This window comes from Aricia agestis, chromosome 6, assembly GCF_905147365.1.
Source record: "Aricia agestis chromosome 6, ilAriAges1.1, whole genome shotgun sequence".
NCBI lineage: Eukaryota > Metazoa > Arthropoda > Insecta > Lepidoptera > Lycaenidae > Aricia > Aricia agestis.
In genome coordinates this window covers 484947-511642 of record NC_056411.1, presented here as the reverse complement: position 1 = coordinate 511642, position 26696 = coordinate 484947, and the positions used below count along the sequence as shown (strand labels likewise).

The following is a 26696-nucleotide window of genomic DNA, read 5'->3' as shown; positions in this document are numbered from 1 at the left end:
TGATGCTCTGCAGCCTCCTACAGCTCTTTAAGGACATCACTCACATCAGGTTCCTGAAAGAAGAGTTCGCCGAAGTTCGAGGTAGACTGCAGGCATCTACGTAGTGAACTATTGCAATTCGCAATTAATTAATGTTAATTCAATAATATGTAGGTCATCTAATGTATCAACATTCAATATCACCCGTCGCCGAGGGGCACAGGCGATCACGCAGGCAGGCCGCAGGACAAAAACCGAAAGGACCGAAAGTGCGATGCAAGATGATGACGGGTTCAGTAAAGTCGAGAGGAAGAAGAAGAAACCCGTCGTCCGTAAACATCGCGGCACCGCACCCGAAGGACCCGAGCAGCTGTTGAGCCGTGAGACTCCTGCGACGACGCTCAGGTATGTGTTCAGGCTGCACTGGTCCACGACCGTGAGCAAGATTCACTTCGTCTTGAGGATCGAGAGCAGAGAGAAAAAGTGAATTTTAGCACCTTTACGGTGAATGGTGATTGAAAAGGAGGAGTTATGGCGGTTGAAGTCATCTACAGGAGATTCCAAGGACGACTTCCAAACATTGGTCGCGACTCGCGCCCCACGTCGAATAATTAATATTATACTTATGTACTTATATTAGTCTGTAAGATAAAAGGTTAGATGTGGGCCAAGATGCCTGCAATAAATAGTGAACTAAAATTAATAAATGAAAAGACATTTAATTAAGTAGGTTATTTTTAATGACAATCATTATTAATACTCGTATCCTGATAACATTATCACGTTAAGAACATTTTGTAACAAATACTTATAATAATATTATTATATTTACTGCTTGCTTGACTTATGTACTTAGGTACTTGCAAGTATTTGGTAGTATCATAGACATTAGACTGGCGAGTCGCGCCTCGGGCGCCGGGCGCGGGGTTGCAACTTGCAAGTTGCGACTCGCAAACACGACGAGCCCCGTAAGTCACCCTGAAAATACTTGCATAGGAATTCAATCTGTAAATGTATAAGAATGAGGAGCAAAATCGTGTAAGTAAATAAATAAAAATACTTTAAAGTACGAAGTATTTTTACTCATAAATGCGATTGTGTTTCTTATTCCTATTAAGATGTAGATTACTAGATTGTTTTCCTATGTAAGTATTTTCATGTTTTGTGTTTCAAGTTCGCGCCTGAGCACGTACTTTTATACTTGCAACTTGCAAGTATTTTCTGCTCGTACCAGGGCGCCGTACTTTGAAGTGAAAACCTGGTATTATGGTGCGCTTATACGGGCAACTAAAATTGCTCAAATTCAGTCAATTCTCGTCAACTTTGACGTCAGACTACATCAAGCAATTTGCGGCAACAATCAGCAATATTGCGCAATACAATATTGAGTGATGTGGCTATCGTATATTTTCTGAGCGATATGACATTGAGCGATACGAAATAAATTGCTCCATATTGCTCCACTAATTGCTCCAGATTGCTCCATTCGTGTCGCCGAGCAAATACTTCGTGTAAGCGCTTCTTAAAAATCTGGTAAGTAGTGTAATTATTATTAAGTAATTAATACGTCTCAATAATCTCATCCCCCTGGACTAACATAAATTATTAATTATGTTTATAATACATTTAATTTTTTATTTAATAAGCCTTACGACGAACGCAAGGCAACAAAAATATGAGAAGACTCATTTGAGTGTTCCCCTCCACGGAAATCTTTAGTAAAAGGCGAAAGATTTATACGTTTTGAAGGGAAACCAGAGTTGTTTGGTATTCGGTGGCGACGGTTTTGTCTGTGGCTGACGACACTTCGATACTTTGTATATGACGCGGGTCGGCGCCATCTATCGAGGCACGAGTCTAACTCGTGAGTGGCTGGTCCAGGTGGCGACTGTTCGAGTTTAAAAATAAAATTTCGTTATTTCTGTTTTCCTTCGACAGGATTTTATCTAATCGATATCATTGTTGATTGGACGATTTTATTTTAAAGAGTGCCAAACCGCCAAATTGGCACTGCCAATCTAAAGAGACGGTAAATGGATAAACTACATATTATTTTCAAAAAACTTCAAAAACTGAGCATTTGTAAATTATTTTCTGTATTTTTTTTATCATATGTTTTCAAGCAAAACTAGTACCGCGCTTTAAAGAATTATTATGTACTATGAAGGCAGAGTAGACAGAATGATAGAGTATGCCGACTTAGAACTGATGTTGAAATTTTTAAATTTGGCGTATTATGACGAAAATCGTCGCTAGGGTTGTTAACTTGTTACCTACGAATTTAAAACTATGACATATTCGCTGGACGTGTTCCTCTTTGGTCGTATTGTTGTTTGTGTTTTAGCACATGAGATTAAAATTGTCAGAATCCAATTTTGAAATCTTTATTTTAAATATTTAAAAATAAATTAAATCAGCCAGCGCGAGGCACATTCCGTTTATAATCCTAGTGAAACCCGACGAATTTGACAGATATTGAAACATGTCCGTCTCTTTGCAGTCGAACTACTAGTCGTTATGTCTATTGTGATGAAGGGGACGGCGCGTACGCAGTCCCCACTACCAAAAATAACGCGTCCGAGTTATCCGCATTAGGGATAATCGCAGAGGTCAACCCGACCGCAGTGCAATGGAAGGGCCTCGCTCTGGGGGAACCGCCTTCTTGATCACGGTATCCCCTACGCCAGGTAAGTATGCTTTCTCCGACGAACCGCGCGTTAGTCATTGTCCGGGCCGCGTTTTCGATAGCGCGATGTAGAAATACGCCACAATCTGAGAGTGACCTCTAGTAGGAGAATCCGAAAACATGTTCGCTTACTATAACTCGTCGCTAACAGTTACCGAAAGAGGGCTTTGTTATAAATAGAAGGATTGAGCTACAGGTAACAGGAAAGCACAATTCGAGCTTACGTATAAGCCCTGCGTCTAATGCGATGAAAAACAAAACAAAACAGCGATCAATTATTTGATGATAACATAATATTGCAGTTTGCAGTCAAAATGGGGTGGAAGAAAAGAGTAAAATAAAAGCATATTATTACAACCATAATATGAGGCGTTAGCGTCACTATAATATGTGCACAAAATTCGTAACTCACACGAATTTAGAATTATTTCATGTTAGCAATGTCCCCCGAACTGAATCTCCAAGTATAATAAGTAACATACATAACATAGTATAGGCATTCTATGCAAGCCTTAGGCTTATGGCATGAACCTCTCTAAAGAAAAATATGGTCATTCACTTAGATTAGAGATCGAGATTGATTTCACGGGATGTTATACTATACTTATAATAAAATCGTAGGGGTAAAATTTTTGTACATTGAAAATAATCTTGAAAAAACGATTTAGGGGCATGTTAGAAGAGTAATAGAACTTTTAACATTATAACTGTTTTTAAAATTTTTGTTTCTCTGTCTGTTTGTCTGTTTGTCTGTTTGCACAGGATAATCTCTGAATCCGTTGGACCGATTTCAATGAAATTTGGCATGACCTTACATCCCTGGTCAACGTCCTTAATACTTTTTTTAACCGACATTCAAAAAAGGAGGAGTTAATGTTTACTTTGCTGTTTGTGGTCAGAATTTTAAAATTATTTTTTTGTTCTTGTTTTGTTTGTATCAAAACGATAAGTATCTGAGGTTCAAGTTTCCTGGGTCTTTAATGTAAATTAAAAATTTCGTGTGTAATATAGATCCAAATAAAATAGTCGTAGATGGGTGTTCAATTTTCTAAATCTCGATTTTATGAGACTGCCAAGGATGCCGCGCTGAGATTGAGAAGGAAACCTGACTACGATCTGTGTCCTGTTTCATTCGTTAAGCGTATTTTGAGAGAGGATACGATTGAAATATGGGACAGGAGATACGAAGTGGGAGGGACGGCCAGAGTTACGAAGCTCTTCTTCCCAAGCGCTGCTGCTGCATACAAAATAGTCAAAAAGATAGACATCACACACCACACCACACAAATTCTGACTGGACACGGTGGATTCGCCTTCTACTTGCACAGATTCAAGCTGAAGGAGGATCCGTCGTGCCTGTGTCAGCCAGGAGTTGAGGAGACGGTTTCTCACCTGTTACTCGAGTGTCCAATTTTTGCTAGCAATAGATATGATATTGAGCAAAAATTGGGCACATCGATGACGGGTGAGAATCTGCCTGCCATCCTGGGGGGTAAAAAGAGAGATTTGTTCCTCTCTTTTTGTAAGAGGATAGTGTGTGTAACAAACAAAAGAAATTCTAGTAAATTATTGTGATTGTTAAGCTGTGATATTAGGGTAGTTGAATGTTGTGCCGTATTTTATATTTATTGTTTTTAATTTTGACATTTTTAAATAGTAATTTTTATCGGAACGGAATTATTGAATCGTCGTATTGTAGTCAACTTTTGAAATTTTTATAAGTTTGTATGTTAAGAACTTTTATGTAGTATGTTATAATAATTGAATATTTTATGGTATAATAAGTAAGTATATAAAGATAAAAGATGACAACAAGCCCTGACAACGTTAGGGAGACAAGAAAAAAAAACTCGATTTTAATAACATACATTCACGCGGACGAAGTTGCGGGCAACAGCTAGTCAATAATAATATTGTACTGAACTTATTTGTGTTATTGTCATATCACTAATCATTAACTGACAATAAGTTTCAATTTCACTTTATTTATGATCTTTTACTTTGTTAATACGCACTTTACGCAGATTGAGATACGCATTACTGACCATGTTTGTTGGCACTAGGCTTTAGTATATTTTAACAAGAATAGTAATAAGATTATGTGGGCCGATCCCGGCGGCACTGCAATGCCGGGCCAACCCGTGACGGGAGTGGAGCGAGCCCCGAACATCCCGTCGTGGTACAAAAATCAGTTTAATATACTGGTCCCGCAGTGCGGGAACTTTCAGATATTAAGCTGAAAAGAACAGATACTACACTTTGATCTTAGCCAAAAGGCCGAGAAGCGATACCAGTCACCTCTCTGCGGAGCCCTATATACGGGAGGCTCGCGCTTTCGATAGCGCGATCTAGACATCTGTCTGCGGGGACGTAGCGACATCTATCGTAAAAACTATTATGCTCGCCGTCAAGCTCTGATGTCTTTTGTAGTTAGAAGAGCCGCATGAAATATTACATCGAGCCATTTGATAAAGCCTATCACGAGAGGTTAATTTTTATTTTTATTTTCATAAAAATATTATTACTTAATGAGCTAAGCATACTATAATGAAGCAGTTTCAATGCTTTGAATTCGCTAAAACACGAAATGATTTGTCTTGTCAGACTTTTCACTTGGATGCTTGGATCGATGGATGGACAACAAAACGATTTTATAAGGGACCCGCTTCTGCTATTGAGTAGTATTGAGGTACTAAACTCGAAAAATCATCCTAATAATCGCCAACGTCCATACCACGTTGAATACACCGGTTCTCGTCCGATCACCGAAGTTAAGCAACGTCGGGCGCGGTTAGTACTTGGATGGGTGACCGCCTGGGAATACCGCGTGATGTTGGCTTTTTCGTATTTTGTATACCATTTACCATTATAGTTTAATATTTTTTAATATTTTATCTTTGACATATTCCCCAATTTTAGTCCCATCTTCCTATAAAGATGAACTATGATTATACTAAAATCGATGTTTAGGTGTTTTCTTCGGAAATTTACGGTGTCCAGCAGCTGGGAGTTGGGAGTTGGGACGGAAGATACTCGTCCTTCAAATCCTATCATTGCTATTAAAACTGCTTTATCCTTTTTTTAAACTTTAAACAATTAAAATGACCATGGCGCTCGTGGCCAACGAGTTGCTGACCTTCATCCAGACGTTCGGACCGAACGCGAACATGCCATCGCAACGGAGGAATGGATCATGTAACCGAAAGAAGCGTGTAGGAAATCATCACCGGATGTGATGTGATGCTCTGCAGCCTCCTACAGCTCTTTAAGGACATCACTCACATCAGGTTCCTGAAAGAAGAGTTCGCCGAAGTTCGAGGTAGACTGCAGGCATCTACGTAGTGAACTATTGCAATTCGCAATTAATTAATGTTAATTCAATAATATGTAGGTCATCTAATGTATCAACATTCAATATCACCCGTCGCCGAGGGGCACAGGCGATCACGCAGGCAGGCCGCAGGACAAAAACCGAAAGGACCGAAAGTGCGATGCAAGATGATGACGGGTTCAGTAAAGTCGAGAGGAAGAAGAAGAAACCCGTCGTCCGTAAACATCGCGGCACCGCACCCGAAGGACCCGAGCAGCTGTTGAGCCGTGAGACTCCTGCGACGACGCTCAGGTATGTGTTCAGGCTGCACTGGTCCACGACCGTGAGCAAGATTCACTTCGTCTTGAGGATCGAGAGCAGAGAGAAAAAGTGAATTTTAGCACCTTTACGGTGAATGGTGATTGAAAAGGAGGAGTTATGGCGGTTGAAGTCATCTACAGGAGATTCCAAGGACGACTTCCAAACATTGGTCGCGACTCGCGCCCCACGTCGAATAATTAATATTATACTTATGTACTTATATTAGTCTGTAAGATAAAAGGTTAGATGTGGGCCAAGATGCCTGCAATAAATAGTGAACTAAAATTAATAAATGAAAAGACATTTAATTAAGTAGGTTATTTTTAATGACAATCATTATTAATACTCGTATCCTGATAACATTATCACGTTAAGAACATTTTGTAACAAATACTTATAATAATATTATTATATTTACTGCTTGCTTGACTTATGTACTTAGGTACTTGCAAGTATTTGGTAGTATCATAGACATTAGACTGGCGAGTCGCGCCTCGGGCGCCGGGCGCGGGGTTGCAACTTGCAAGTTGCGACTCGCAAACACGACGAGCCCCGTAAGTCACCCTGAAAATACTTGCATAGGAATTCAATCTGTAAATGTATAAGAATGAGGAGCAAAATCGTGTAAGTAAATAAATAAAAATACTTTAAAGTACGAAGTATTTTTACTCATAAATGCGATTGTGTTTCTTATTCCTATTAAGATGTAGATTACTAGATTGTTTTCCTATGTAAGTATTTTCATGTTTTGTGTTTCAAGTTCGCGCCTGAGCACGTACTTTTATACTTGCAACTTGCAAGTATTTTCTGCTCGTACCAGGGCGCCGTACTTTGAAGTGAAAACCTGGTATTATGGTGCGCTTATACGGGCAACTAAAATTGCTCAAATTCAGTCAATTCTCGTCAACTTTGACGTCAGACTACATCAAGCAATTTGCGGCAACAATCAGCAATATTGCGCAATACAATATTGAGTGATGTGGCTATCGTATATTTTCTGAGCGATATGACATTGAGCGATACGAAATAAATTGCTCCATATTGCTCCACTAATTGCTCCAGATTGCTCCATTCGTGTCGCCGAGCAAATACTTCGTGTAAGCGCTTCTTAAAAATCTGGTAAGTAGTGTAATTATTATTAAGTAATTAATACGTCTCAATAATCTCATCCCCCTGGACTAACATAAATTATTAATTATGTTTATAATACATTTAATTTTTTATTTAATAAGCCTTACGACGAACGCAAGGCAACAAAAATATGAGAAGACTCATTTGAGTGTTCCCCTCCACGGAAATCTTTAGTAAAAGGCGAAAGATTTATACGTTTTGAAGGGAAACCAGAGTTGTTTGGTATTCGGTGGCGACGGTTTTGTCTGTGGCTGACGACACTTCGATACTTTGTATATGACGCGGGTCGGCGCCATCTATCGAGGCACGAGTCTAACTCGTGAGTGGCTGGTCCAGGTGGCGACTGTTCGAGTTTAAAAATAAAATTTCGTTATTTCTGTTTTCCTTCGACAGGATTTTATCTAATCGATATCATTGTTGATTGGACGATTTTATTTTAAAGAGTGCCAAACCGCCAAATTGGCACTGCCAATCTAAAGAGACGGTAAATGGATAAACTACATATTATTTTCAAAAAACTTCAAAAACTGAGCATTTGTAAATTATTTTCTGTATTTTGTTTATCATATGTTTTCAAGCAAAACTAGTACCGCGCTTTAAAGAATTATTATGAACTATGAAGGGGAAGAACCAGACTAATGCGCTAGATTTTTTACAAAAAGCCATTAATTAAAAAATACTGATTTTTTTTTCTTAATTTTTGGTTTTCTATGTTTAATTCCACGAAATTTATAACATATTGCATGTGTAAGCGTAGTCACAAATTAAGCTATCAAATGAGACATTTTGTATATACATAGAATATTTACATGAGAAGTGCTGGTCAGATTAGTGTGAAAGCCCGAAAAAAACTAAAATGGCTGCCATTTTACAGCCGTGAGAGAGAGAAAAAATTTAAGAGCCAATTTGTCGATAAAATATGCCTTAGATTATGGGTTTAAAGGATCTGACACCGGTGTCGGGACACATTGTATATATGCATATATATATGTATATATGTAAGTATATACTTAATTGAAATCTCGGAATCGGCTCCAACGATTTTCATAAAATTTAGTATATAGGGGGTTTTGGGGGCGATAAATCGATCTAGCTAGGAATCATTTTCAGAAAATGTCTTTTTATTCGTGTTTTATCGATAATCGATAAACTGAAAAATATGACTCTTCCTGACATCTATTGGCGAATAATAATACTATTTTGTTAGCAACTAATTGGTTTAACGACCAGCAGATGGCGTTATTAAGTAACACGAAGTCAATGAGTGTTTGCTATACCGAGCAAAGCTCGGTCATCCAGGTACTGTGTAATAATATATTGTAATTTAAAAAACGATATACTTAATAAAAAATAACAAATAAAATTATTGTCGGTTCAATATTTCAGAACAATACTTCTTCCTTCAATATTCACTTTTGCATTTATACTATTATCATTCTAATATACTAATTACTGATATTACTAATAATATTATAAGTGCGAAAATGTGTCTGTCTGTTACCTCTTAACGCCTAAACTGCTGAACAGATTTTGCTGAAATTTGGCATGGATAACTCCATGTATCGTTAAGAGTCCCGAAAAAGGACATAGGCAGTGACATAAGATCCGGGGCCCGTGGCAAATTGATGGGGCTCTATCAGTAAAAATCGTCACGTTAATAATAAAACAATATTTACTTAAAAAATGTTGCCCTTTTGGGCCGGAGGCCCGTGGCATTTTGCCAGCCCTATAGTCACGCCACTGGACATAGGATACTTATTGTCTCCGTAAAATGTACGGTTTCCGAACCCGCGCGACTAAAGAGTTATGGCACAACGGAGTTGCGGGCGTAATCTAGTAAATATGTATAATATATTATTACATATTAAAATTTTCTTTGATAATGAAGTACAATATCTTCATTTTCCATTTTTATTTTGCATGTACGGTTGAATAGTTGCTGAAAATATATTTGTTTACATGATTCAACTATTAATTAATTTTCCAATTAATACATAGCTCCACTTTCACGTCGTACAGTCGATTAGGTACCTAAACTCGTCTGTGGTATTACTTTTAAAAGGATGATTCGTTCTCCATCATCATGGATTTCGAAGACCTCATGAACATGATTGCTTTGGAATAGTTTGCGCCCTATAATTTTTAATTAGGTAAACAACCTGTTATTAGTAATAACTAATAAGTAATAGCTGGTAACTAATAATATGATCTTACAAATAAAAAAATACACAGTAAAAATCATATTCAATGAATTTGAAAGAGTATTTCATGATCGTGTATATTTAAGTAAATATAGCTTTCGATACAGATTTTCCGCGGAAAAGTCTGTGGAAATATTCCGAAATGCAAACTTAATAGTAATTTGGCTCATTACTTTTTATTGTGCTAAAAATATAAACAATTACCAAAAAAAGTGCAGTGACTTGTATGAGAATCATATGGGAAAAGCGGTCACGAGTTTCCGCCGTCAACCGACCCGCGGCGTTGCCGTAGCTTAGCAAGTTGCTAATAGCAACGATATTCAAGAGGCCTATAGCAAACGCAGTGACAACATGCTGGCAGACAATTTTTCCGTGGTCCTTCTCATGGTTTTTAATCGAACAATTTCAATCTGCCAAGTGTGCACTTCATATAGAGTTTTTAAATCATAAAAAAAAACTTAAAAAATTGATAACTACAAAAGTCAGAGCCCTGGATGTCTGCCTCTACGAATTTTTGTGTTTACAGGATGTTTAATACGAATTAGAGGTATGACAGGTGACATAAGTACACAAAATAATATTGCCAATTGAGAACGTTGACATATAAAGATCCCACCTAGTATAGGTTCATATCTAGGCAGGTTAAATAGAAGTTGTTAGTTCGATAGTTGTTATTTTAGTTATAGGATGTGATAACAGATGGCACTATACAAATTTTGTAGTCCGCTACATCGCGCTATCGAAAACTTTATGTGAGCCTATATAAGCCCGAGTTAGTTTCGAATAAACCGAGTTCCAACAGCAGTGTGGTGGTTTCATTGAGGTTACCCTACGCAGCAACATATGGTGCCGAAACCAGGGATCTAAGTGAGTGAGTAGTAAGTGTAGTGGACAGTGAATAGTGAGTGCGGCGGACAAGGTAGGAACCCAGTGAATAGTGAGTGCGGTGGAACAGTGAATAGTGAGTGGACAGGACCCAAGTGACTAGTGAGTGCAAGTGACAGGACCCTCGGACTGCAGTGACAGGGACCCTCGGATGAAACCAGGGATCTAAGTGAGTGAGTAGTAAGTGTAGTGGACAGTGAATAGTGAGTGCGGCGGACAAGGTAGGAACCCAGTGAATAGTGAGTGCGGTGGAACAGTGAATAGTGAGTGGACAGGACCCAAGTGACTAGTGAGTGCAAGTGACAGGACCCTCGGACTGCAGTGACAGGGACCCTCGGATTGCAGTGACAGGAAGCTCGGATTGCAGTGACAGGAGATTCGGATTGCAGTGAGTAGTGCGTGCAAATAACAAGAAAATTGGATTGCAGTGAGTAGTAGGTGCAAGGACAATAGACCGTAAGTAGATTGTAAATAAGAGACTCTTCAAGTTAAGTGGCTTGGACTTGTCAGTTGTATGAGCTGTGCGAATTGTCTTCCGTGAAGTTTATGACAGTAGTATTTTGGCGCTATTGCGATTGCGACATAATGGAGTCATTTTTACCGGAGCAAAAGGAAATTGGTACACAGATAAGCAAAGCTTTTACCAATTATAAAAAGACAGCTAAAGACAAATTAAATTCAATTTATATTGACACCAGATTGGAAAGCTTAGAACAATTATGGACAAAATTTAGAGAAAACCATTATAAGATTGTAAGCGCTGTACCTGAGCCCGAAAGATCGCAAGTAGCTTATTTTGAGGAAGAGTGGTTTGACACTGTGGCAGAGAGATACATTGAATACAAAGCTAAATTAAGATTAGATATGATTAAGAAAAGTGAGTTAGGAGATGCACCTGCGATGTCTGCATGCAACCAAAGCTGTAATCCCGCAAAGCCAGAGGTTAAATTACCTCAAATCCAGCTTCCCACATTTTCGGGAGCATACGAAGAGTGGCAAAGCTTTCACGATATGTTCCTGTCGCTCATCCATAACAATGACTCTTTAAGTGCTGTGCAAAAGATGCATTATTTGAAGTGCGGCTTAAGAGGCGAGCCTGAGATGCTATTGCGAAGTATGACTACTACCGAATCAAATTACGCTGAAGCTTGGGACAAACTAGTTAAGCGGTACAGCAATAAGAGATATAATGCAAATGAGGTTATGAAAAAACAATTTTCATTGAAATCTGCAAATAGCGAATCCGCAGCCGCAATTAAGAATTTGCTTGACACTACTGCCGTTTGTTTGAAATCGCTACAGAATTTAGGAGTTGAGACGGATAAATGGGATGTGATTATTATTTATATCACCGTCTCAAAGCTAGACTATGAGACACGAACGGAGTGGGAGTCGGAAGTAAGCCGAAGAGAGTCAGATGATTTCCCAACCTGGAATGAATTAGTTACATTTTTAGAGAAGAAATTCAGAACCTTAGAGATGTTGTCCGATTCCAAGTCCGGTCGCCGCTTTGCATTGTCCAATGAGATTAAAGCCCATCATTCTTCAACTGTCCAATTTAAGAGAAGCTGCGTAATGTGTGAGAAACCACACTTGTTATACCAATGCAAACAATTTGGATCTATGTCTCCCCAAGAGAGAACAGAGTTTATAAAATCCAAGAGGCTTTGTTTCAATTGTTTTGCACTTACCCACAACGTCAAGAATTGCCATCAAATTACGTGTTGCCGACGTTGTGGTAGGAGGCATCACACACTGCTGCATTATGAGAGAAGTCGGCCTCAAGTGATTTCCAGCCAGCCAACTTCATCCACTGGTACTGCATCCGACTCAGTAGATGCAGTTCACAGTCATGAGAGAGAAACTCCAAAATATGAGACGAAAGTAGTAGCTAATTTTGCCAGTGAGAATTACCAAAAGCATAACAGAGTGTTGTTACCTACAGCTTTAGTGAGAATTAAATCACAAAATGGCTACTGTCAAAGTGCGCGTGTGTTAATTGATCAAGGTTCAGAGACATCCTTTGTTGCTGAGAGTGTAGTGAAATCACTTGGTCTTAACCGCAAACCAGTTAATAGTTTAGTATCAGGTGTAGGTCAAAGCAAAGAGAATATATCTAAGAATGTTGTTACTTTTGAGATGGAGTCACTTCATAATCGTGACTTTTCTTTATCGATTAATGCATTTGTTTTAAATTCATTAACATCATTTCTTCCATCTTCCAAAGCTTGCATCCTGAACTGGCCAGATCTTGTCCACTTACCTTTAGCAGATCCTTGTTATGGTTCACCTGGAAAAATAGACATTATTCTAGGAGTAGAGGGTTATAGTCAAATATTATTAAGTGGTCTTCTTAAGCATTCATCACCCAGTGGTCCGATTGCTCAGAATACCCAGCTAGGCTGGATCATATCTGGCAATGCAGGTCGTACAAGAGAGCAAACACCAAGAGCTGTTAGTTATCACCTGAAAATAAAAGAAGATAGCATGCTGAAACAGTTTCGAGATATAGAGAGAAAGCCAGACATAAAGGAAAGGAAATTATGTAAAGAAGAAAAGAGATGTAAAGAAATAGATGAGACTACAGCTGCAAGAATTACTAAAGGCAGACATGTTGTGAGATTACCCTTTCGAGATCCTGATCCACAGTGTATGTATGATAAATCCAAGGATGTCGGAATAAAGAGATCAAAACAGTTCTTAGGAAACAAATTTAACAGAGATGAGTTTAAGGAAGTACTTACCACGATGGATGTTGATCACGTAGCACAATCCCGTAGAGTTGCACGTTTTCACTGATGTGTCTCAGGTGGCATATGCTGCAGCCGTATACCTAGGGTCTAAGAGGTAAAGTGGTAATACTTACGTATATATCGTTGCAGTCAAACCTGTTCAAAAGCTTATTAGTACTATTCCAAATTTTGAGTTGTGTGCAACTATGATTGGAGTAAAGGTGTTGTTTAAGGTATTCACAGATTGAAGATACCTAAGGAGAAGTTATTTGCCTGGTCCAATTCCACTCTACTTTTAGCTTTAGCTTGGCTTCAAAGAGAACCGAGTTGTTAGACCACAAGATAAAAGAGGTTTCCGAAATTTCGACCAGAATACGACTACTGGATTCACATTGTCACAGATCAAAACCCACTGACTGTGCCTCAAGAACAAGAGGTACTTCGGTCAGAGAACTGAGAGCACGATTTGTGGTGGTATGTTCCAGACGTAATGCAAGTGAGTGATATTCCCTGTAAGAAAATAGATGTCAGCCCTGACATAGAAGCGAGAACAACCACGGTGCTGGCAATTTATCCTAAAGAAGATTTGTTTAGCTGAGACTTCCAAACTTGAGTGAATCCAGAGAGTATTATTATACTGCATGAAAAGAGTCGGAAACCTAAAACAAAAGAAATGGACGAAGTATTTGATAGAAGTTTAAAAGCTGCGCAATCATTTTATTTCCAAGATTATTTAATTTGTCGGAGAACTACGAGAAGTGTTACGAAGAAAAACCAACTGCACCCCCTATCATCCATTTTCATTGAAACGGAGTGTTCAGGGTGGGCGGCCATATTACCCAATGTTCTTTTTCTTACAATGAGAAACAATTTTGCCTAGTGACTCGCTCGTCAGAGAGAGGGAGAGTACTAGCAACACTTACCTTTTTTGAGCCTGGTGGAAGTCACTTAAGTTTTATATCCAATCTACTTTTTGAGCGAGAACACAGATAATCCAATGCCCTTGACGTCCGATCACTTTTTGATCGGTAAACCACTGGATACAATTTCAGAACCAGATTATACTGAGAAGCGTCTAACTGGCGTTCAGCGATGGAAGCTTACTCAAAAGATGGTTAATGTGACTTTAAATAATATACTTAAATGTTTCCCATAAAATGCTGTACCAGAAGTTATTGATTTTGTAGTATTTGAGATCAAAATATTTCATCAGCTAGAGATGACTGTGTATGAGATAAGAGTAGTTAAAACCATGCAGGTAAAGACAACCTTACCAGAGTAGTTATTATTAAACCAGTTATCAAAAATACTATCTGTGAACGTCCATATAATAAGTTGTGTTCATTGCGAAAAGCCTAATAAGTTTTGTTTAATTTGAGTTATGTTTTTACTTGCATTATATCTTGTGTGTCTACTGTTACTTAATTGTGAGTTTGAATGATAGTGTAAAATTGTTTACTTTTCAAGTTTCATGTGTTTAAGTTACATTGTTGCTCTTTACACCAAGGAGATTGTTGATATTTATTGTTAAGTCAAATGTGTGAATGTCAAGTTTGAGAAAGTTAACATTTTCATGTGATTGTAATAGCAACAAGATGTAAGTTAACTAGCTTTTTTCTTTTTATAAGTTTGAAAAGGAACGAGTCCTTTTGGTGGGCGGGATGTTTAATACGAATTAGAGGTATGACAGGTGACATAAGTACACAAAATAATATTGCCAATTGAGAACGTTGACATATAAAGATCCCACCTAGTATAGGTTCATATCTAGGCAGGTTAAATAGAAGTTGTTAGTTCGATAGTTGTTATTTTAGTTATAGGATGTGATAACAGATGGCACTATACAAATTTTGTAGTCCGCTACATCGCGCTATCGAAAACTTTATGTGAGCCTATATAAGCCCGAGTTAGTTTCGAATAAACCGAGTTCCAACAGCAGTGTGGTGGTTTCATTGAGGTTACCCTACGCAGCAACACAGGATGACTATGATCATCAGCTCCAGAGGCAGACATGTGCATATAATATCACTCACCTTTTTTTTTTTCAACATTTTTGAAACGCTGTAAATTGACAACGCAGCGCCACCATGGTGGCAGACGAGGTTCCTGATGTTTCTTAGGGTATAATTATCACTATTAATAACGTCTGCCATGTGTGCTGATCATATAGAAATTTTGCTCGCCAGCTCCCTAGTTATCAAATGTTAAGGCTGAATATGTTATGTTCAATTTTGGTGACATTGGTGACCTTGACGTGGTAATGATTATGATTAATGTAATTTGCATAGTAGCATATGCTTTTAGTTCTTAAAACAGCGCCTAAACCCCCAAGCTTGTATCTATAAGGAATCCGGAGTTCTCTTAGTATCTTCGGAACCATAGTATACCTCGGTGCAAAATCTTGCGTTTTGGTAGCATATGCTTAGGATGCTTCTCATAAAACCAAAATCACCATATATTTCCATATAAATTTCGAGGAGTTCCCTCGATTACTCCTGGTTCCCATCATCAGGTCACCACTTTTGTGAAAATGGGACCAAATTGGAGTGAAACCTAATACAACAAAACAAAAATTTCGAAAATCGGTTCACAAACGGCGGAGTAATCGTTGAACATACAAAAATTAAAAAATATATCCACAGCCGAACGTATAACCTCCTCGTTTTTTGGAAGTCGGTTAAAAATAAACCAAAGCAGTTCAGCCATTCTCGAGTTTTAAAGAAACTAACAAAGTACAGAATTAATTTTTATTTATACTTACAGTCTACAGATAACTTTATAAATTGTACTTTATTTTTATACTGTTTTTTTGTCACCTAAAGAAGCCGATGTACTTTATTTGCAAAAAAAAAGTGGCAACCCTAGGCTTCGCCCCCCGAACCCCCCTACTTGGGGGGGCTTCGACCCCTTCCCCTCCGCTCCAAGAGTCGCGATTGCGTCGTGTCAGTACTGTCAGTAGTGTTGCATTATAATTTTGAGAAACGGTCATCTGATGACGATTCTTATCGAAAAGAGTCAAATCCGATGAATATTCATATCATAACTGGTCGTCCTATTTATTAAACACTCACATAATTCATAAAAATAGCGAAATTCAGAGTATTATTAAGAATATAAATAGAATAAATAAATTTTTGACGGAGTAGAATTAGATAGTGCCGAGGTGGTAAAAACATTCGCAGCCGGTAGGATTCGAACCTACGCTCCCAGAGGGAATCTGATTTCGAGTCAGACGCCTTAACCACTCGGCCACGACTGCTACGTCATATAGTTCGAAATACCGCAATGGACCATAAAGTACACAACACGTGATATTATAAAACATGAAACCTTTTAAGTTCGTTTGCCAGCGTATGCGATGTTAAAAACCCGGATGAACGCATTGAGAGTAGCATTACGTATCGTGTATGGTGCTATCCGCTATGTAGTCGTAGGACTCGTAGGGTATATCGTGATTCGTGTCAATTGTCGTGTCAAACAGCTGTCATATTATGTCACGAAATAGCTTCCACATGTCACGAATCACGATATAGCTGTCGTATTATGTCTGTCTGGCTTTTTGTCTGACATTGATTGACGTGGGGAAATTTTGGTATGGAGATAGTTTACAGCTCGACAAGGCTTTAAAATTTAAATGAACGTGGCGAAAAAAGGAACTAACGCTGCTATCATTCTGGACACCTTTAAGAACAACTGTACCAACTTTCAAAACTAGACGAATTATTCGGTGTGATCGTCGATTTTGAAACTAATTTTCTTAGACTAGATAATGAACTCCTCCTTAATTGTGGGACGGATTTTGATGATTCTTTAGTGTGTGTGTTTTGAGAATGATTTAGATTCATAGTTTGGTCCACTGGAAAATGCCCTTTTAATTAATTTTTGTGTAATGTACCTATGTACCTAGTTATGTACAGACAGGACAAAGACTTTTGGGTTGGGTCCGCTAGTATTTATAATTTCCTATCATCCTCTTCCTCATCCGCTTCCTCTTCCGCTTCCTCATCCACATCCTCTTCCTCAAAAAATATCCTCTTCCTCATCCGCATCCTCTAAATTTGCGCGTGAAAATTCCTCTTCCTCCTCCTCTTCCTCATAATCACTTCCTCAACAACCCTAATTTTTATATCAAAATTATTATTTAAATCCGGTAGATGTCACTGTTTAATAATAAAAACGCCATCTAGTTGACGCATAGGAATACTAAGTACCACACAACTAGATGGCGCTTCTACATTACGTGTAAAAGCGCCATCTTAAGTAGAGTCCAATAATCTTACCATGAACTTGCCTATATATTGTGCCTATACCACAGAATATATATTAGTAGTACCAACCTATACTGCTGCTTGTGTCTCATCCATCTCAGTATATATTATATTATAATTTATAAGTACTGTATTATCTATGGAACTGATTGAAGGGCTATCCGCTACATTATACGTCTACTCTGGAATGAATTACTGTCACCAGAAGTAATTCCAGACTTGCAAATCTTAAAGAAGAGAGCGTATTTCCTCTTCTGATGTTGCGACTGTCGGTAGTTGCTATATCAGGTGAAACGTTTGCTTGTCATTGCCCCCTTGTTGTATAAATAATCGGCCAAGTGCGAGTCGGACTCGCGCACGAAGGGTTCCGTACCGTTATAGAGCATAAATTAATTAAATTAAGAAATAAAAAAAACACCGCAAAAACTTTAAAAAGTAATGAAATAAGTAATATATTTGGGTCTGTCGCAGGTTCACACCACAGTTCTTCGAACCGCGGTTTGAAACAGCGAAGGGTTGTTTTTAATTACCTGATTCATACCGCGGTTCGAAACAGAGAAGACCTGTTTTTGAATTAGTGGATTCGAACCGGAGTGTAGATAGTTCTATTATCAATATTCCTTTATGTACAGTTAAGCTCAACATAATTAAGAAATCTAAAATATTAATTTTAAGTCTTAAGACCAAACTAAAGTAAAAATATGCGAGATGGGCGCAAAAAAATTCCCGACTTACAAGAATAGGTAACATCATAAAAGAGTTATAAGCGGGTGAAATAACCATCGGTCACTGCCTGGAAAAATTAAGGATTTAAAATTAACTTTATAATAATAATAATTTTACTCCTTTTGATTGTTTTACTACTTTGTTTTTTATTACTTTTGATTATTTTAATTTTTCGATTAAAATTTTATACAGTTATGTAATTTTAAATTTTTTTTTATTTACATTAAATATTATTCTTGTTGATTTGTTTCATTTTTTACTGTGATTTTATACAATTATATAGTTTTAATTATTTTTATAAAGATTATTTTCTTTTTGAATATTTAAAATTTACGACTGTGTTTTTATGCAATTAAAACCTTATTATTATTATTATAAAAGTTTCCCATTTTTTATGATTTTAAAAGAAACTAGATGTCCCGGTGAACTTCCTGTCACTTTAAAACCTTCCCTGGACTTCTAAGAATATTTTAAGACTAAAATCAGCCCAATCCGTTCAGCCGTTTTCGAGTTTTAGCGCGACTAACACATTTAAAAATCCATTTTTATATATAAGAAGATGTAATTTCTTTATTAAAAATGTGTTTCAATTCCTTTTTGAAACCACTTTTCTATACGTCTGTACAAATAAATAAATGGGACTAAAAAAGTTTGTTACAATAATTATTATTTTAAATTCGTGGTCCGAATCCACCCATAACAAAAAATAATTAATTAGTGGTTTCACACCACTCCAATCAGAGCGGTATGAATCGGGAATACAAAATTTTTCAAAAACGGTTCTTCGCCGTTTCGAACCGCGGTTCGAAATTTTGTGGTGCGAACTAGCGAAAGACCCAGCAAAACAAACTTGTATATTTTGTTAATTTTCAACGTAAATAATCGGATAAGAGTCATTAAATAACAGGAACAAAAAAAAAAAAATTTTTTCTGGACCCTTTTTGGTGTTTATGGTGAAATATTAATTTTTATTAAGTAACTAAAAAATTAAAAGCACAAAAAAATTTTTGGGAAACTCTGCAAGTTATAGTGTAAAAAAGAAAATGACACCTCAAAAACCTCTGGCGACTCCACTATTTATACAGGGTGTAACAAAAATAAGTGATAATACTTTAGGGTGTGTACGTGTTCCTTGTAGAGAGTTCACTGTGAAAGTCGCAGCGCTGAAAGACCAAAAAATTTTTTCACTTTTGTATGGGGAAACTCGTGACGCTCGGGCCCCTGCCCATAGAAAAGTGAAAAAAAATGTTCGTCTTTCAGCGCTGCTACTTTCACAGTGAACTCTCTACAAGGAACACGTACACACCCTAAAGTATTATCACTTGTTTTTGTTACACCCTGTAGATATACCAGAGGTAGGTATTTATACGTCGTACAGGAACAAATTCTGAGGACCGCTTTGTATGAGCATACGCCATCTTTAATAAAACTAATAAAAATTAAAACATCATTGTGTCTACCTGTTTCCTTAAGTATAGATATAGAACAACAAAGGCCGAAAAAACACGTTTGTTGTATGCGCCCCCCCTAAATATTTATTATATTTCGTTTTTAGTATTGGTTATTATAACGGCAACAGAAATACACAATATTGCTATAGCGATTCTTGAGATACAGCCTGGTGGCAGACAGACATCAAAGTCTCAGTATCGGTTTACCTTAGGGCCGGGCCCTAGGGCCCTTTGGGTACGGATCCCTAAAAAGATAGTATGACTAATGAATAAAAAAAGATGATCAGGGGACACCCGGGTTTGAACCGGGGACCTCTCGATCTGCAGTCGAATGCTCTACCACTGAGCTATATCCCCGATGACCAGTACATCAAATTTTATTTACATTTTCGGCTGGCCTTCTTTTAATTGACAAAAAGAAAAGTGTCAAGTGAGTACTTCCAGACTCCAGTGTACTTCCTTGGATAATTATTAATACTAGATATCGCCCAATGGTCGAAATTCGACCTTACTCGCAACGACATTAGGACAACTACCTATATTTTGTAAAAATTCAATTCTTGTCTCTGGAACTCAGCTGATCTCAGACTGGCCGTTTAAGCCATGTCTAATAATTTTAAATAAAAGAGTATAATTCGTATGTATAGGCTTGTCACTCAAAAATCTGTCATTTTTCCTAATAGTAGTGTCGTAGTGTGTGTAACGTTTTATTTGTTAAAACATATATATATGATAAAAGCATAATTTTAAAATAATATTAGCTCGTTGCACTCCTTCGCCATATAAACTATAACTATGCGAAATTTCATGCACCTACGTTTCCCCATTTTTCGTAAAAAGGGTTACAAAGTTTTTCTCTCACGTATTAATATATAGATATATCAGTTATCACTGATCACACTGATAAAATAAATGGTTAGATCCTGTCGCTGAAATTGTTATATCTTACAAGTTACAACTTAAACTCATAAAAATAATTGTCCCTTTAGTTACATTATTACATACATATACACCTTCAAGAAAAGAGTGTATTCCCTCTTAAAAGGCCGGCAACGCACCTGCAGTTCTTCTGATGTTGCGAGTGTCCATGGGCGACGGCAGTTGCTTACCATCAGGTGACCCGTTTGCTCGTGCGCCCCTTTTTTTAATAAAAAAAAATATTAGATGCAAATGAAAATGAGAACATGGTTAGCGAAAAAGGGGACATTGGTACTAAAATCTTAATAATATTTTTACTATTAAAAAGATCCCTTTAGTTACATTATTACATGCAAATGAAAATCAGAACATGGTTAGCGAAAAACGGGACATTGGTACTAAAATATTAATAATAATATTTTTACTATTAAAAAGATGCGCCCCCGGGTGGGCTCGAACCACCAACCTTTCGGTTAACAGCCGAACGCGCTAGCCGATTGCGCCACGGAGGCGACAATTGCGACATCGAAATTACGAACCATTATCTTCAGGGAGCAATCATCATTTCACAAAGTGAAAAATTATCAAGGGGAAGTCACAGACATGGGTATTGGCCTGTACTCACCAATATCATCAGAATCTGCGGTACTCACTTTGATTAGTGATTAGCAAGTGATAAGTGCAGGTGATTACTTAGTCAGGAGTGTGGACAGCGACTGATTAGTGCTTAATTTCTCCTAATTACTAATCACCTGCACTCGCACTAATCAAAGTGAATCTATTGGGTAGTGAAACCTGCGCGCATTTAATTATGTTATCAAGTTATTGCATCAAAAATTAATCAAATTGTATTCTATTACCTGAATGGTATTTTGAACTAAGTATTATGATCAGTTGATCACAGAGAATGCTGAAGTGACTTAAAAATTAACAAAAATAGTACCTATAACTTGTACTACTGTGCCACCTGCACCGCGTAAGACCATTCCCTTACCACAAAAAAAGATGAAAGTTGAATGTTTGAAACTATATAATTAAGTATACAGTTTACTTATTGCTAAAAATTTATAAAACAAAGTTTTCACTAATAATCAATAACAATAATTCATTTAACAAATAATTAAATACTCAAAGTGAACATAAGTACTTACTTACCTACAGTTTGTGAAAACTTCTCTATCACAAAGCATGGTAGAAACTGTACTGTATTTAAATTACATAAGTAAGTATATTACTTATACAATATACATCGTCACATACTGTCTTGCTTTTAAATTTTAATGAAGGGAAAATAGACCATGTGTGGACATGGGCTCCCAACAATCTGAAAATGGTTCGTCTAATAACTCACAATATTATTAAAATTTATGAGTAAGTATAGATAGTGTGGTGAAATAAATAATAATCTCCACAGCTGATGTGGTTATATTATTGCGAAGATTACACCATACTATTGTATTTAACTTTAGTCTGTATTAACTGATCTGTATAAATAAGTACACATAGTATCCAAACAAAATAACAATTGATCATACTTACTTAAGCTAGTGAATGTAAGATAAAATTAGTATGGAAATTTAATAATGGAGAAAACATATTGGGACAGCCGGCCATATAAAAGTCCTATGGATCAGATACATGAATAATTTTTTTAAATATGTAGATCGAGGAACCATAGAACTAAAGGTTAAATTAGACACTCCTAAAAATGGCTGATGTATAATCTATATTTTTGTAAAAGTTTCATTAAAATCCGTTCAGTAGTTTTAGCGTGAAAGAGTAACAAACATCCATATATCCAAACATCTAAACAAACTTTTGCCTTTATAATAATAGTAGGAAGTAGGTTATTCTTCAATATTAACAATATACTGCTAGCAACGTGGATATTTTTTTCTTTAAATAGATTCTCCTACTATTGAATCAATAAAAATAAAAATAAGTAGACACTTTTATTTTAATTGTTGTCTGGTTTGATGTAATGAAAAAGAGTAGATGTATGCTCTAAACTCATATAAATTCATCAAATAATATTATTATTGTATTAGTTTATTAATTAAGTAATTATTGTATTAAGTATATAATAAGCATATTTTGTTTTCGTATGTTATATAAATAAAAATAATTATTGTTTTAAATTAATCTTACTTACTACTTATAGTAGTAATTTTAATTTAAAACAATAATTATTTTCATATCTCATATCTGTACAGGCGCTCTCAATTCTCGACCGTCAGATCCGAATGGGTCCTGTGCGATAAACTAGCTGAGGATTGACTTTGCAAGTCTATAGAGTCTGTTTCACCACTTCCTGATAAAGTGCGGAATAGGCTATTCACAACTTTTTTGACAGATTCTCCATACTTCATAATATATGTCAAGTTAAGTGGTGGATAGCCTATTCGGCACTTATCAGGAAGTGGTGAAACAGGCCCAGAGTATGGAGAATCTAACAAAAAGTTGTGGGTAGCATATCCTATACTTTCAGGAAGTGGTGAAACAGGTCCTTACAAGAGTACAATGTAAATTAATATTTTGAATCAGCTAATAACTCCCGTATGGTCTAGTGGCTAGGATACCTGGCTTTCACCCAGGAGGCTCGGGTTCGATTCCCGGTACGGGAAACCAAATTTTGCTTTTTGCTCCAAGCAATTTTTAAATCTAATACTTAACTAGTTTTTACTATTCGTAGTATAGTACTCAATATTCAAATATGTTTTTGCAAAAAGTTTTTAACTCAATTCAAGGACCAGGATTTTGCAACTAGTAGAGTTCGAATTCCATAATATGACAAATATTTGTTTTTTTTCTGTGGTTTTTTTTTTTATAGAATACTAAAAAAATAAAAAGATTTGTCAGAAGTGGGATTCGAACCCACGCCCTCAGAGAGGACCAGAACAACTCGAACCCACTCAGTGGGCAAGGAAACCTTGAGTCTGGCGCCTTAGACCGCTCGGCCATCCTGACACTTATAGACTGACTCGAAATTTTACATCAACTCCTTTATATTATTCTATTACGATAACAATAACACTTTCTACAATTTTAAAGTGTTTTTAAGCAACATAGTAAGATTCTATGCACTTAAAAAATAAAATAATATTATAAAATAGATATTTTCGGTGACATAAATCATGAAGCTAATACAGAGATAAATACTCTTATTAAATGAGCGGCGCCATCTTGTGCCACAGTCCAGGTTTTGCGAATGACTTAAAATTTAACCGAGTACCGCTTCTATTCGCTAGATGGCATTTAACAAAAATATTACATAAAATACATTGCAATTTTTGCAAATCTGTAATATTTTGGTACCAAGTGATTTGAGATGATTATAATTTATAATGTTGTTTATAAATATATTATTATGATGACTAGGCCCACAATTATTAACTTATTAATAAATTATTAATATTCAAGTCTCAAAACGCCGATACTTTCCAAATGACCGACAGATGGCATGATGCATCGTAGTTATATAAAAATTGAAATTCCAAACTTTTATTTCCCACAAGTGCCAACAAAATAGACCTTACATGATTTTTTATCTTAATTTTAAATGAAATTCCACTTATATTTATCCTATAAACTACATAATTATTAATTAATATTAGATAGACCTACGAAGAATTTCAGGCGTCGCGCGAGCATGTCGAAACAAGTAAAAATTTTCATTTGTTTGAGACTTGAGATTGTATTGAACAATGATGAAAAACTCAAAGCACAGAATATAATACTTATATTAGTAGTACCAACTCAAAGTACAATATCATTGGTATTGAAAAATTTTGTATTATCAATCTAAGCTTACCTTATTTTGTGTCGAAATGCTATTATAGAACTTATCCTATCACTAGAGTCTAGAACCTTTTATTATCACTTGAATTTCGAATAAGTAGATACCTTTTATGCACGTAAGTTTCAGTTTACACTTTTATAATTTACACTGTACCTACTCTTCAAAGTTATTCTGAAATCCATTGTTACATTCATGAATCATGATTCACAATTTTTAGAAATAAAAGGTACATTCCGAATTCAAATTATAAAATGCTTTTTTTGAAATTGAAAAAGTGTTACCAGGGTTGCCAGATGCAATTTTACGATTTCCCCCAAACTGATTTTTATATTTCCCCAAAATGATACGTTTTAAAAAAAAATCCCCAATCGCTTTGTTACAGAAAAAAAAACGAATATAAAATTGAAACTACTTTTATTCGATTTAAGCGCATCACAGACGGTGAAGATAATATAATATTTTATCAAATATAAAATATTATAGTATCTTAAGCTATCACACACGGCTAAGATACGATATTATTAAAAATCTGTTCATTTCCTTACGAGTCTCCGTTGGTGCCACGCGTATTCCTTGTTAGAGTTATATTATATACAGGGTGATTGATTCTATTCAAGAGAAACATTCATTACGATTCATGATTTGATTAGGGAAGATATAAAAAAGCAAAATACAAACATGCGACAAAGCATTTCCACTGAAGAGCGTCTCTTTGGTCTTTGGAGGTAGTATAGTCTATATAGTCTATCAGGAGCATCCCACTCGTCCAATCACCGACGAGCCCGCTGCCCGACACAAAAACACTCTGTATTCATATATTTCGCATCTTAAGATAAAATATTAAGATACGAAATATATATTTCATATCTTAAGATAAAATATTAAGATTCGAAATATATATTTCGTATCTTAAGGCGGGGATTAATCTCAATCGAAAACGATAACCTTGCACACAACCAAAGACCAAGCGTTTACGCATCGCAATAAGATTCATTTTAGCTTAGCATAAAACTGTAACAACAAGGGCGGATCTTCTCTATTTTTCATGTTTTTTTTAAATATCTTTGGAAATAAATATTAAGAAACAAAATTGTTCGGTTAAAGAAATTTTGATATACATTTACTAACAATTTATTCAAATAAAATGTATAATTATCCTAGTCAATACTTATATTTCGATGAAATAGAGTTTTTTCGGAGGTGAGTTTGTAAATTAATTACAGCCAAAGTATTACGTTTTATTAAAATGTTTACGGTATAAGGTATTTTAAATATTGTGCTTTATATCTCATATTTTTTAACACTTCGTTATTATATTGGAACTAGGTAAACCGGGAATCACGGAATAACAAATTGGGGTTTATCCTCGCATATTCCTCCATCCGATTCCACATCCTCGAACTACAAAAATCAACAATATCTAGCACTAAAAAGTAAAAACTTTTATTAACACTTTTATTACAAGAAATATGCAGACCGACTCCTTTGTTATGTCCCGGTAAGTAGGGCATTACATTACACTCTTTTGACGCTTATTCAGAGCCGCAGCGTGTGTGGAGGAAGTGGGTGGAGGGGGTAAAGAAAGCGATTGCCGCGCTTGGCGTTCCAAAAATATGCAAAAAAGAGGCTCAGCTAATAGTCAAACAAACTTGTCAATCTGGTTTCGAATTGTTTAGAAATTGGTCTTAATTGTTTTTGTATCGTAGACTGCAAAAATAACAGCAAAAATAGGTACCTAGTCTGTATAAGTACAAATTTAATGTTTTTCCTAAATCCACTAGGAAATTAGATCAGATAGCTGCTGTAAAAATGAAAAAGTATGTGATCCGATATACTTAACCTAAAATAAAAAATTGCATTATCAGTCAAGTCAATTTTATTTGAGTTGCATTTTATAAAGATATTAATTGAGTACCTAACTATCGTTTTAGTGTTGATAAATGATGGACCACCATGTTCTCCAAAACCCGACAGCAAAACTTGCAATGATAGTTTCATAGAATACCTTTTTCATTTAAATCCAAAGTATCGAGATACGAAAGAAACTTTTACTCCAATGTTTTTCCGGTAAAACTGTCAAAATTTAGTTTCTTTCGTTTGTCTACGTGCTTGTGCAAGCTATGCTGCTAACACCAATTTATTTCCTTTTAGCATAGATTGGGCCTTGAAACTTATTGAGTGTTTTATACTTTCAAAACCAGTTTTTTATGATTATATTCATTTTCCACAAGTAGTTTTTAACTAAATCTAACCCAAATACCATTAATAATTATTGTTCTAAATATATTT

The 26696-nt window shown here is 36.2% G+C and overlaps 10 non-coding genes across 10 annotated transcripts; 2 read left to right on the top strand and 8 right to left on the bottom strand.

Annotated features, from left to right (window-relative positions):
• Nucleotides 1–1624: 1624 nt before the first annotated feature.
• Nucleotides 1625–1742, bottom strand: LOC121728486. The gene has a single exon (XR_006035823.1). It is a non-coding gene; the product is annotated as a U5 spliceosomal RNA (small nuclear RNA).
• A 770-nt stretch (nucleotides 1743–2512) lies between these two features.
• LOC121728477 lies at nucleotides 2513–2674 on the bottom strand. The gene has a single exon (XR_006035814.1). It is a non-coding gene; the product is annotated as a U1 spliceosomal RNA (small nuclear RNA).
• A 2087-nt stretch (nucleotides 2675–4761) lies between these two features.
• On the bottom strand, nucleotides 4762–4954 carry LOC121728479. Its single transcript, XR_006035816.1, has one exon. It is a non-coding gene; the product is annotated as a U2 spliceosomal RNA (small nuclear RNA).
• Nucleotides 4955–5385: 431 nt separating this feature from the next.
• On the top strand, nucleotides 5386–5504 carry LOC121728476. Its single transcript, XR_006035813.1, has one exon. It is a non-coding gene; the product is annotated as a 5S ribosomal RNA (ribosomal RNA).
• Nucleotides 5505–7527: 2023 nt separating this feature from the next.
• On the bottom strand, nucleotides 7528–7645 carry LOC121728484. Its single transcript, XR_006035821.1, has one exon. It is a non-coding gene; the product is annotated as a U5 spliceosomal RNA (small nuclear RNA).
• Nucleotides 7646–16422: 8777 nt separating this feature from the next.
• Trnas-cga lies at nucleotides 16423–16504 on the bottom strand. Its single transcript has one exon. It is a non-coding gene; the product is annotated as a tRNA-Ser (tRNA).
• Nucleotides 16505–19975: 3471 nt separating this feature from the next.
• Nucleotides 19976–20047, bottom strand: Trnac-gca. Its single transcript has one exon. It is a non-coding gene; the product is annotated as a tRNA-Cys (tRNA).
• A 999-nt stretch (nucleotides 20048–21046) lies between these two features.
• Nucleotides 21047–21120, bottom strand: Trnan-guu. The gene has a single exon. It is a non-coding gene; the product is annotated as a tRNA-Asn (tRNA).
• A 2040-nt stretch (nucleotides 21121–23160) lies between these two features.
• Trnae-uuc lies at nucleotides 23161–23232 on the top strand. Its single transcript has one exon. It is a non-coding gene; the product is annotated as a tRNA-Glu (tRNA).
• A 229-nt stretch (nucleotides 23233–23461) lies between these two features.
• On the bottom strand, nucleotides 23462–23575 carry Trnal-caa. The gene is made up of 2 exons: nucleotides 23538–23575; nucleotides 23462–23506 (listed from the first exon to the last, which is right to left on the bottom strand). It is a non-coding gene; the product is annotated as a tRNA-Leu (tRNA).
• Nucleotides 23576–26696: the final 3121 nt, after the last annotated feature.